General features: G+C 40.1%; 1 protein-coding gene across 1 annotated transcript in view; it reads left to right on the top strand.

Annotated features, from left to right (window-relative positions):
- Positions 1 to 3,741: 3,741 nt before the first annotated feature.
- SEC22C (SEC22 homolog C, vesicle trafficking protein) overlaps positions 3,742 to 13,182 on the top strand; it is a 31,340-nt gene continuing 21,899 nt past the window's right edge. Inside the window, exon 1 of the mRNA XM_012770254.2 lies at positions 3,742 to 3,870. The gene's annotated coding sequence lies outside the window, so the exon portion shown is untranslated. The remainder of the gene's footprint in view (positions 3,871 to 13,182) is intronic.

Here is a 13,182-nt window from a genome sequence, read left to right as displayed (position 1 = left end):
AGCCTGGGCAACAGAGTGAGACTCTGTCTCAAAAAAAAAGGGGGGGGGAGGGAAAAAAGGTGATAGCTGGAGGGAGAGGAAGGAGAGGAGTTGTCAGGAGCTGAGGGCATCACTTTGATGGTTGCTCTTTCTTCAGTGAAGGAGGCACCTGGGAGAGCAAGGGGGGTGAAGAGTGGGAAATCTGGGGAGCACACAGGAGATGTGGAAGTTGATTTGGGGGAGAACTAGAAAGAGCTGACTTGGCCAACAGGACTATTGAACAGTGTTGAGGACCTAGTTGAGGTTGGCAGTGTACACAGCACTGATCTGTGTGGTTGTGAGATTTTATCCAGCACCATTTACATCCCAGGAGCAGATTCAGAGAAGACAGAAGGTTGGATTCTTGCGGGATTGGAGTGCTGCCAGGCACATGACAGAAGGATAACTGTGCACGGGACGTAAGCATATTGGGAAGAATGTGATGGACCCTGGACTCTCAGCTGATGGGGAAGGAAGTGAAGACTGGAAGGAGGTGACAAATAGAAGAAAGTATAGGGACAACTGAACTAGAAGTTTCCACAGGCCAGAGAACAGTGCAAGGACTTCAGAGAAGAGTGGAAGGACAGGTGAGAGATCAGGTGTCTGTGTTTATAACCTCGGAGGTGGAGCTCTTCTGTGGTCCAGGGTGTTCGCCTGGGAGTGGAGGGCTGAAAATGCTTGGAAGAGAAGGAATCTGGAATTAACTGTGACACTGGAGCCAAAATGACCAATGATTGGAGATCAGAGCTAGGGCTTCAGGTTCTACATCTCATCCATTGTCCCATCCACTGTGATGCCTGAGCCACACCAACTGCACCAGTCAGAGGGTGTAAGGTCCTATTGTAAAGCACTTACATCACAAGTTTTGAGAGCCTAAGACTCCACATTTGAAGAGGGAATCCTAACCTCCCTAGCACAGACACTACAGGGTTTTCAATCTTCCTTACCAACGCTGAGTCTTCTGGTTTTTCTTCTTCTTTGTGTCTGTTATGATCTAGCCTTATTATCACCTGTCACACAGGCCAGCCATGACTCAGTGTGGGAGGAGACCATACAAGGGTGTGAATACAGGGAGGTGGTGACTCTATCTTAGACTCTCTTCTGTTTTCACTTTGTAATTTTTCTCTGGTTATGTAAGCCCTACTTCAATTTCTACCCATGTGATGATGACTTTCAAAAGCCTATGTCCAGTCCAGACCTCTACATTGATCTGTAACCTGTATATCCAACTGCTAGGTTGACATCTGTATTAGTCAAAGTTCTCCAGAGAGAATCAGTAGGGTATCTATATAGATATATAGATATTTTTCTATAGATATCTATATAGATATAGATACATGGGAGGGGATTTATTAGGGGAATTGGCTCACATGATTATAGAAGCAGAGAATTCCCATAATAGGCTGTCTGAAAACTGGGAACTAGGGAAGCTGGCAGTGTGGTTCAGTCCAAGTCTACTCTGACTTGGACTTGGCCTCATAGACAGGGAAGCTGATGGTGTAACTCTCAGACCGAGAGCAAAGGCCAGAGAACCTGGGGGCTGCTGGTACAAGTCCCAGAGTCCAAAAGCTGGAGAATCTGGAGTTCAGATACCAAGGGCAGGAGAAGGGTATCTTATCTCTAGGGTGGAGGGTGGGAGAGAGGAGAGAAAAGGGGGGAGAGAGAAAGAGAGAATATTGCCATTTTCTCTGCCTTTTTTTTTTTTTTGAGACAGAGTCTCACTCTCTTGCCCAGGCTAGAGTGCCGTGGCGTCAGCCTAGCTCACAGTAACCCTCAAACTCCTGGGCTCAAGCGACCCTCCTGCCTCAGCCTCCCAGATAGCTGGGACTACAGGCTTGTGCCACCATGCCTGGATAATTTTTTCTATATACTTTTAGTTGGCCAATTAATTTCTTTCTATTTTTTTAGTAGAGACGAGGTCTCGCTCTTGCTCAGGCTGGTTTCAAACTCTGACCTTGAGCAATCTTCCCGCCTCAGCCTCCCAGAGTGCTAGGATTACAGGCGTGAGCCACCTCGCCCGGCCTTCTCTGCCTTTTTTGTTCTATCTACTGGATGATGCCTGCCCACACTGTGTAAGGATGGATCTTACTCAGTCCACCTACGCAGCCAATCTCTTCCAGAGACGCCCTCCCAGACATACCCAGGAATAATGCTTTACCAGCTATCTGAGCACTCCTTAGTCCACTCAAGTTGACACCTAAAAGTGATCATCACAGCATCCTAACCAGAAGTCCGAAAGGTGCCTCAAATTCAATTTGTCTAAGATGAAACTTGTGATCAATCTTCTCTCCCAAACCTCTCTTCCAATTTTCTTCCTATCTGTGGATTCCTCCACCATCCATCCACCATCTATCCATCCATCCATCCATCCATCCATCCATCCATCCATCCATCCATCCATCCAAGGCTGAACTGTAGCATCTTCCCTAAAGCTTCTTCATCACTCCTTCACATCCAATTCATCACCAAGTCTTGTTGATTTTGCTGCTACATTTCCCTGCAGCCTGCTCAGTTCTGTTCCTCTTCACCCTCATCCTAGTTCATGCTGCAGTGCCATTCTCTCTTGCCCACATGACTGCACTGACTTTCCAGCCAGTTCCTCCATAGCTTCTTTGAGCCTCATCCATTTTGATCTTAACTTTAGCAGACAGAGTGATTTTTACAAAATGCAAATTTGATCAGTTTTCCACTGTCCTAAACTTCCCACTACGGCCCATAAGATCCTATATGGTTTGGCCCCTTCTATTCTCTCTGGTGGTTCTCTGTCCACTCCTTTACTCTCTAAACTCTGGGTTTCTTTTCTTTTTGTGGTAAAATGACCATAAGGTAAAATGTATCATTTTAAAATGTACAGTTCTGTGGCATTTGGTACATTCACATTGTTGTGCAATCATCACTACCATCTATTCCCAGAACCTTTTCGTCTTCACAACTGAAATTCTGTACCCATTGAACATTAACTCTCCATTCCCCACTTTCTAAGTTTCTTTTCATCCCTCAAAAACCCTGTTCCTCTCTGAAGAGCAGTTTGTATTTGTACACGTGTTTAATTGTTCGTTGAGTTCTCTCACCCTGCCCTCCTCTCTTAACAGTTATTAGTGTCAGGAATTACTCACTTTATCCACGATTCCTGGCACACAGCTGGTGCACAGTGCTCACTACCTGTCGAATGAATAAACAGACAAACTCTGCTACCTAATCTCCCTCCAGCTAGCCGTCCATCCGAGGGTGCCTCTGTCCCCAGCCTGGCGCGTGTCGCGCCGGGGTCGGACTTTGGCACCCCATCCAGGCTGGCAGTAGGCCATGCTCTTTGGTTTGCCTATCTCGGGCCTCCAGCCCGGCGGCGTGGACCGGGGAACCCACGCCCGGGGCGTGTCGCTCTGTCATGCGGAGCCTCCCCGCCTCCAGACGTCAGTCCTGTCGCTACCCCGGGAGGACTCGAGCTGAGACCACAAAGCCTCCTCGCACCTCCGGACGTAAGAGTTCCAGGCTTGGACCTCAAACCCACGCGGGGAGAGCAGAGAGGCGGGAAGAAAGTCGCGAGGAGCGCGCCCCAGCCACGCCCCCTGGGCTTTTGGGTCTCGGTCCTTTAAGAATCACTCCTTTAGCGACTCGCTCCGGCCGGGCTGCGGAGGCGCGCCAGGATTGGTCGGCTTGGGTGCGGGTGTCGCTAGGCAGCAGCGAATGGGGGCTCAAGGCTTGCGCACGCGCACCACCGCCCACCTGCTCCTGGGCCGTCGGTGACCTGGGCCGTTTCCGCCCGGCGCGCCGAGGTAGCTGGGAAGGCGGCGGGTGGCCCCGCGCTGTGGCGGCGGGCGGGCGCCGACTCCCGAAGGCCGCCGTCGGGGCAAGGTGAGGGAGGGCTGGCGGGCGGAGGCGGGGGCCGCGGCCCGTTAGCGGAGAGCAGGCGGGGCCGGGCGTGGCGCAGGGCGGGCCCTGACGTAGGGCGGCCCGGGGCCCGCCCCACCCTGCGCTCGGGCCGGCCTGGACCCTCTGGGCTTCCTGGGCTGCTTCCCGGCCCCGCGGCTACCCGGGGCGCGCGCCCGCTGGAGCCCTCTGCGGACAGGTGCGCAGAGGGCCGCCCCCGGTGGGAAGAGACGGGGAGTGTCCAGGATGGGAGAGGGGGCGACAGTTTCCTTACCTGTCTGTGAAGCTCACGCCAGAATATTGTTTAATTTTAAGAGCACACTTCCGCTTAGCGTGCCAGTAGTGTAAGACTTCAAATCCCAACACTTCTGAACACCAGGTGTGGTATGTTCCATTACAGGTGTTGCGTCTGTTACAGGTTTACACATAGACTCCCTAGAACCAGAAGGATAAAGCACGTGGGGGAAAAATTAGATTTGTAGAAATCAAAGCCAGGAAGGAATATTCCCAGTGGTGGAAAGTAAATGGTGAAATTGTGACACGGTCAGAAAAAAAAATACAGCTCAGAACCTATGGATAGGGTAAATCTTCATTAAATTTTACAGAGAGAATAGTTGATCTAGATAAAGACAGTTTTAGTAAAATGAAAATGGAAACCATTGGAAGTGGTTTAACGTTGCTAAATAGAATTAAATGGACAATGGAGTTTTCTTTCGAAAATGCATTTTAAACAGTGTTGTTACAGCTCTGATATAAGTGTTTGTATTTACAACACAAAGGACATCTTGGGGTCCCAGTGTTTTTTATTTTTAGAATAAATTTAGAAATGAACTGTTCTAAAGGTGAATGATGGTCAGAGAGGAAAAGTGACTTCATGGTAATAAAGTGGGTTAGGGCAGTTGTAACAAGTGTAACTAACGTTAGGCTCCATCCTCAACCAACAGGTCTCTGATTAGTTTTTAGTAGTAGTGTTCTAGGAGAAGGAATTATCTTAGAGACAGAGCAGCTGTAATCCCAAAGGTTGGATTTAGTGAAGCAGGACAGGGTGGAAAGATCATAGCTTTAGAATATTTCAAGTAAGGAAGTCTGGGTTTAAATCCTGGTTTTACCTCTTGAGCCTTGGAGCTTTTCCTACCAGGCCAGTGTAGATTATGCCTACCTTGTGGATGGTTATGAGCATTTAATAATATTATCAATGTAAAAGTTTCTAGCACAGTGCCTGGCATAAAATATTAGTTCCTATCAAGTTCATTTCCCTACCCTTCTCAGTTCCTAACAAATACCATAGTGGACCCTCCTCTCCACTCCATCCCCTCTCCACTTCATCCTCAAGCAATTTGGAGCCTACAGGATCTACAACTTAGGTAACCAGTTCTTAAGTCCTGTTGCTGAAGGTAAATTCAGTAAGGGTGACACAACTCAGTTTTGTTTTCTGTATTTTGTGGTCGAGGAGTGGGTAATAGCCTTATGGTGAACACTTGTGATTGAATATTTGTGTGCCAAATGAAACTTGTTTTGCTTGTTTAAATTCCTATTTTTTGAGGGCTGGTTATCTGTCTCTGTCTCTCTGGCCTGGTCATATCTCTCTTCTCTCTCTTCTCTCTCTTCTCTCTCTTCTCTCTCTCTCTCTCTCTCTCACTCTCTCTCTCTCTCTCTCTCTGTCGTTCTCTCTGTCTCCTTCTCAATGCATGTGGTAGGGATTTGGGGGAGGGTTAAGAATAAATGGGGGAGAAAAAATTATGGAAACAAGAGTAGCCTCCAGCATAGGTACAAAGTCTTTTCTGGTAGAATAAGGATAATCTATAAATAACATGAGCAGTTTCTAAACAGATCCTGGGAAGAGGATTTAGGAAACGGGGGAGGCAGATTAAAATATATTTTTAAGAAATGTAGTAACACAAATGCTGTGTATTTGATTGCTACTTCACATTCTGCTTTTAAAAATTTCATCTGTATAAACCTTTCTCTTTTTCTCTCCAAGTAGAGATTTATTGGAGAAAAGTGTTCAAAATATAGATCAGAATTATGACAAGGAATTTGGAAACCTACATTTCTTATTTCCAGCAAACAAAAATAAGACAGCCCTCAGGTCATTCATTCATTTACTTGCAGTTTTTATTGAGTACTTCCTAATAGTGCCAGGCAAGGTGGCAGGTTACAAAGTCCACTGGCATGTAGAAGGAGCTGGTAAGACCTGGAAGACAGACCAGTGTCTCTGTATGTGAGCACTCTGAGGCTGCCTTTGTCCTTGTGGAATCGATAAATGTTTTTTTCTACAATCGTGGCATGGTTTTCCAGATACATACCACTGCTTTCCTGTTGTAAATTTAATACAAGTTATCTTTCAGCAGTTTTATTTTAATGAACCCTGAGACTATAGTACCTTCTATTTTGGAAATGCCATGTAATTATGGAGCTATTCACTATAAAGCATGCCTTTCAATATTTATGCATAAATCATCAGAACTACAGTTAGCAGGTAAGATTATTGTTCTACTAGTGGAGATATTTTAAAATAACATTTAAACAAAAAAGAAGTATGAGTATAATTTAAGTAAGTGGTACAGGAGGACCTTAAGTTACATTTTTATTTTTTCAACCTTTATTTTAAAATAATTATAGTCACAGGAGTTGCAAAGATAATACAGAGAGGTTTCATATTCCTTTCACCTAGTTTCCCCCATTGGTTACATCTTATATAACTATGGTACAATATCAACTCCAGGAAATGGACATTGGTATAAAAGGTATAGAAACAGGAACTGTGCCATTTTATCACGTGTGCATTTCTGTAACCACCACCACAATCAAGATAAAGACTCATTCCATCACCACAAAGCCCTCCCTTTTGCTATTCCTTCATACTCACACTCATTCATCTCCTCCCCAGCATCCTAACCTCTGACAACTGTTTATCAGTGCTCCATCCCTATAATTTTGTCATTTTGAGACTGTTACATAAAAGGATTCATACAGTATGTAACCATTTAATATTGGCTTTTTACAATTAGGATAATGCTTTTGAGATCCATCCAAGTTGTTCTGTGTGTCAATACGGTAGTTTATTCCTCTTTATTGCTGAGTCGTGTTCTGTGGGATGAACGTATTGTGGTTTGTTTAACTATTCATAATTTGTAGGACATTTTGGTTGTTTCCAGTTTTTGGTTGCTATAAATAAATCTGAATGAGCAATTGTACACAGATTTTTGTGTGGACATCAGTTTTTATTTCCCTGGGATAAATGCCAGGAGTGTGATTGATAGCTTATACAGTAATTGTATGTTTAATTTAAAAAGAAACTACCAAACTGTTTTCTAGAGTTTGTAGAGTTTCTACATTTTACAATCCTACCAGTAATGCCTAAGAGATCCAGTTTCTCTACCTGCTTGCCAGCATTTGATATTGTCACTGTTTTTTCATTTTAGTTGCTCTGATAGGTGTGTGGTATTATTGTGGCCTTAAATTGCATTTTCCTGATAACTGGTGATGTTGAAAATCTTTTCATGTGCTTATTTGCCATATATCCTTTGGTGAAATGTCTGTACATTTTGCCTATTTTGTAAGGATTGTTTGGTTTTTCTTACTGTTTAGTTTTGAGAGTTCTTTATAAATTCTAGATACCAGTCACTTATCAGATATGTGGTTTACAAATATTTTCTCCCAGTCTCTATCTTATCTTTTCATCCTCTTCAAATGGGCTTTTCCAGAGAAAAGTGTTCAACTTTGATAAAGCCAATTTACAGAATTATCTTTATGGATTGTGCTTTTGATGTCATGTCTAAGAACTCTTCACTAAGGCATATGTGCTGAAGATTTTTTCCCACATTTTCTTCCAATTACTTTTATAGTTAGTTTTTACATTTAAATCTTTGCTACATTTTGAGTTAATTTTTATGTAAGATGTGACGTTTAGGTAAAGATTCTTTTTTTTTCTCACCTCCGGTGGTGCTCTGGTACCGTTTGTTGAAAAGACTATTCTTCCTTCATTGAATTGCTTTTGCACTTTGTCAGAAATCAGTTGGGTGTAGTTGTGTAGGTGTATTTTCGAAATTTCTATGTTGTTCCATTGATCAATGTCTGTTCCTCTGACAATACCACACAATCTTGATTACTATAGCTATGTAATGTCTTGAAATAGGATAGTGTGGTTTTTTTCCACTCTATTCTTTTTCAGAATTGGTTTAGCTGTTTTTGTTTCTTTGCCTTTCCATATAAATTTTAGAATAATATTATCTGTATTTACAAACTATCTTGCTGATATTTTTCTAGGAATTTCACTAAACTTATATATCAATTTGGAGGAGGATTGGCATCTTTACTACTTGAATCTCACAATCTGTAAACATGGTATATCTGCTCATTTACTTAGAACTTTGATTTCTTACAGCAGTGTTTTATAGTTTTCAGCATACAAGTCCTATGTGTATTTTATTAGATACACTCCTAAGTATTTCATTTTTAAAAATTATAGGTTTATTGAGATCATTTTTTGGAGTGATTGTAAATGGTACTATATTTTTAGTTTAGTTTAAAATTTTTTTTAATTTTTATTTTTCCAAATGAGTCAGAGTCACTGGCTTGCTTTTAATTAGTTTTATCCTTTAAAATTTTATACTTTAAAACTAGTGTAGAACTGGGTAGAACTTTTAGTTCTGTGTTGAATAGCTATGGGAAAAGTAGACATCATTAACTTTTTTTAGAGGGAAAGCATTCAGTTTCTCACCATTAAGTATGATGTTAGCTGTAGGCTTTGTGTAGATGCTCTTTATCAAGTTGAGGGAGTTCCTTCTATTCCTATTTTACTGGGAGTTTTTATTATGAATGGATGTTGAATTTCATCGAATGCTTTTTCTGCATCAATTGATAGGATTGTGTGAGTTTTCTTTTTTGCCTGTTGTTAATATAATGGGTTATATTGATTGATTTAAGAATATTAAGCCAACATTGCATCCTGAAATAAATCCCATTTGGTCAAGGGGATTCTAATGTCTAATTCTTTGTATTATATTACTGAATTCTACTTGCTAATATTTTCTTAAGGATTTTTGCATATAAGTTCATGAGGAATATGGGTCTATAGTTTTATTTTTATTTATTTATTTTTTTACTGTTCTTTGATTTTAGTATCAGGGTAATTTTAGTGTCATAAAATGAATCGGGAATTATTTCCTTCTCTTTTATTTTTTGTAAGGGAGTGTACAGAATTGATGTGAATTCTTTTCTAAATGTGTAGTATACTTCTTCAGTAAAATCATCTGGGCCTGGAGATTTCCTTTTCAGAAGTTTTTAAGTTAATAAATTTAATTTTCATAATACGAAATTAATTATAGGATTGTTTAAATTACCTGTTTCATATTGTGTGAGTTGGGGTAGTTTGTGCTTTCTGAGAAATTGGTCTATTTCCTCTGTATTATCAGATTTATGTGTGTAGGGTTCTTTGTGGTATACCCTGATTATTCTTTTGTTGTTCAGTGACTTCCTGTTTTATTCCTCACATTGATAATTTGTATCTTTTTCATTTTTTTCTTTGTCAGTTTTGGCAGAGGCTTGTCAATATTCTTGATCTTTCCAAAGGACCAGGTTTTTGTTTCATTGATTTTCTGTATTTTTTTTAACTCTAATCCTGTGACGGATTATCAATTTTTTGTTTGTTTTCAGTTTCATTGATTTCTACTCTATTTCCTTTCTTCTGCCTGCTTTGAGTGTATTTTGTTCTTTTTCTGTTTTCTTGACATGAGTTTAAATTGTTTTGTGACTTTTCTTATCTGATGTAGGCATTTAGTACTGCTAAATTTCCCTCTCAGTACTGCTTTCTCTGTGTGTCACAGATTTTGATATATTTTCATTTTCATCTAATTCAACGTATTTTTTTATTTCCTTGATACTTCAATTTTGACTTATGGGTTATTTAAAGGTACATGTTTAATTTTCAAGTGTTAAGAGGTTTTCATTACCTTTCTGCTTATTATCATCTCTAGTTTTATTATACTGTGTTCACAGAACACACTCTGAATTTTTAAAAATTTGTTGAGGTTTTTTTAATAGCCCAGGATATGGTCTATTTTGGTATATGTTCTATGGGTGCTTGACAGGAATTCTGCTGTTGAACAGAGTATTTTAATAAATGTTGATTATATCCTTTAATTGATACTGTTGTTGAGTTCTCCTATATCTTTGCTGATTCTTTGTTTAGTTGGCCTATCAATTTTTAAGAGAGGGATGTGGAATTCTTCAACTATAACTGAATTTGTCTATTTCTCCTTTTACTTTATGAGTTTTTGTTTCACCAGTATGCATCTCTGATGTTTGGTGCATACACATTTAGGATTATTATGTCTTCTTGGTGGACTTTTTTCTTTTTCTTTTTTGGAGATAGTGTCTCACTATATTGCCCAGGGAGGTCTCAAACTCCTGGGCTTAAAAGATTCTTTCGCCTCAGCCTCTCAAGTAGCTGGGATTACAGGTGCATACCACAGTGCCTGGCTTTATTCTTTTATTATTTTGTAATATCATTCTCTATTCCTGGGGATTTTATTTGCTCTGAAGTCTATTTTATTTGATATTAGTATAATTCTTGCTTTCTTTTGATTAATATTTGATGCTATCTTTTTTTGTCCATTTACTTTCAGCCTACCCATATTATTATATTAAAAGTGAATTTCATGTAGATAGTATGTAATTGGGTCATGTCTTTTATCCACTGTCAATCTCTGTTTTTAATTGTATATTTAGACCATTTACATTTAATGTAATTATTGACATATATTAGGGCGTAAGTCTGCCCTGTTATTTTTCGTTTTATGTTTGTTCTGTTTTTGTGTTTCTCATTTCCTTTTTCTTGCCTTCCTATCAGTAATTTGAACATTTTTTTAGAATTCAATTTTTTTATCTACAATGTTTTTGAGTGTATCTAGTTGTATAGCTTTTTCAGTGGTTGATATATATATATATATATAAACACACATATACATATATATATGACTTACCACAGTCACCTAATGACATTTTACTATTTCAAGTGAAATGTACAAACTTTACATTCTTTTACATATTTGTGCCCTCTCCCATTTATAATTATCTTAAATATTTCCTTTACATACATTCAGAACCACATCAGATGTGTTATAATTATTGCTTCAATGTCAAACATTATGTAGAAAGCCATGAGGAGAAAGATAATCTGTATTCTTCAAATTTTTTACTCTTTCTATTGTTCTTCCTTCCTTCCTGATGTTCTAAGATTCCTTCTTTTATCATTTCCTTTCTGTTTAGAAAGCTTCCAACAAATTGTTTTAGTGTTCCGTTATGCATAATTATGCTTTGATCTCCTATCCCAGCCCTGTCCCTGCCCCTGTCCCCTCCAAGTCCCATCCCATCCCATCCTGTCTGTCTCAGGCTGTACTTGAACTCCTGGGCTCAAGTAGTCCTTCCACCTCAGCCTTCAGAGTACCTTGGACTACAGGTACCTGCCACCATGCTTAGTATCTTGAAGGATATTTTTGCTAAATATGAATTCTGGGTTGGCAGTTCGTTTCTTTCAGCACTTTGAAAAATGGGCTACTTCCTTTTGGCCTCCATGGTTTCTATGAGAAATCTGCTGTCATTTGAATTGTTTTCTCCCTGTAGGTAAGGTATTATTTTTCTCTTGCTCCTTTCAAGATATTTTCCTTGTCCTTAGGTTTCTTAAGTTTGGCTGTTGTGTGTGCTAGCATGGGTTTCTTTGGATTTATACTTTCTGGGATTTGTTCCGTTTCTTAAATCTGTAGGCCTATGTTTTTTGCGCAGTTTGGGAAGTATTCATATATTATTTTTTTGAATACTTTTTCAGCCCTGTCCTCTTTCTCTTGTTCTCCAGGACTCCGGTAACATGAATGTTAGATCATTTATTATAGTCCCACAGGTCCCTGAGGCTCTGTGCAATATTTTTCAATCTAGTTCCTCTCACATTGTTCAGATTGGATGATTTCTGTGTTCTGTCTTGATGTTTACTGATTCATTCTTCTCTTCCCTCCATTTTGCTGTTGAGTCCATCCATCGAGTTTTTTACTTCAGTTATTTTTTAATTCTAAAATTTCTGTTTTTAAAAATATCTCCTGTCTTTGCTGAGACTTTTTTTTTTAATTTTTAAAGTGTGTCTATAATTGGTCATTGAAACATTTTTATGATGGCTGCGTTAAAGTCTTTGTCAGATAATTCTAACATCTCTGTCATCTTGGTGTTGGCATCGGTTGATGTCTCTTCTCATTCAAGTTGAGATTTTACTGGTTCTTAGCATGTAGTGATTTTCTGTTGAAAGTTGGACATTTGGATATTATGTTATACAATCTGGATCTTATTTAAATCTTGTTTTAGCTGGCCTCTGTTGACAGCATTTTGGCAGGGGACCTGGGGGTACTGTCCCATTACTTCTAGATTGGAATAAAAGTCCACGTTCCCCATGTGGCCTTTGTTGACACCCTGGGTGAAAGGAGCTGCTCATTATTGCTGGGTAGAGATGGGAATTCTGTCTCCCTAATGACACAGTGGGAGGGGATGGCTCTTTTAACTGCCCTGTAACTCCCTAGTTAGCCTTCTCTAATGCTACCCTAGTAGGAGGGAGGGGGAGAATGGGACATCTCCTCATTACTGCAGGGCAAGGGGAGAACTCTAGGCTCTTCACTGGCCTTTGCTGGTGGATGTGTGATGGCTGCAGTTTTTCCTGTGGTGTTTGGCTGGAGTAGAGCAGTTTTTATTTAAAAGTTTGCTGTTTTCCTGTGCTGTACCTTTCCCAGTTCTTTGACTAGAGAGAGAAGGTTTCTTATTGTTGTGGCTTTTTTTTTTTTTTTTGGTCTGTGCCCATTGGCATTTCTTGCTATCTTTTCTAATACCAAGTCTGGGATATATGAGGCAAAAAAAAAAAAAACCTCAGTGAACTCACAGCTGTGTCAATCCTCAGGTCGAGAGATCCCTAGCCTTCTCTCACCTTTCAGGATCTTCTTATGTTTATTTTATATATTATGTCTAGAGTTTTTAGTTGTATTTAGTGGGAGGAGTAGGGAAAAGTACTTCTGCACCATCTTTCCAGAAGCAGAAGTTCATTCTTTTTGAGCAGTGGTAAGATCTCTTGTTTGAGTCTTGTAAGAGCTCATAACTTGAATTCACCAACATCAAATTCCCGTAAAGATGAGATCCTCCTTTTTTGTATTAAATTGTTTTTTTTTTTAATACAAAGTGCATTTTCACAAAGGAAAAAAAATGTTAAGGGTGTTGTCTCCATTCTTAGTCTCTTCCATGAGCAGTATAAACTCTCTCAACCCC

The sequence above is a fragment of the Microcebus murinus genome, chromosome 1 (assembly GCF_040939455.1).
Source record: "Microcebus murinus isolate Inina chromosome 1, M.murinus_Inina_mat1.0, whole genome shotgun sequence".
Lineage (NCBI taxonomy): Eukaryota > Metazoa > Chordata > Mammalia > Primates > Cheirogaleidae > Microcebus > Microcebus murinus.
The sequence above is the reverse complement of the archived record's forward strand: the minus strand, read 5'-3'. Positions and strand labels throughout refer to the sequence as shown.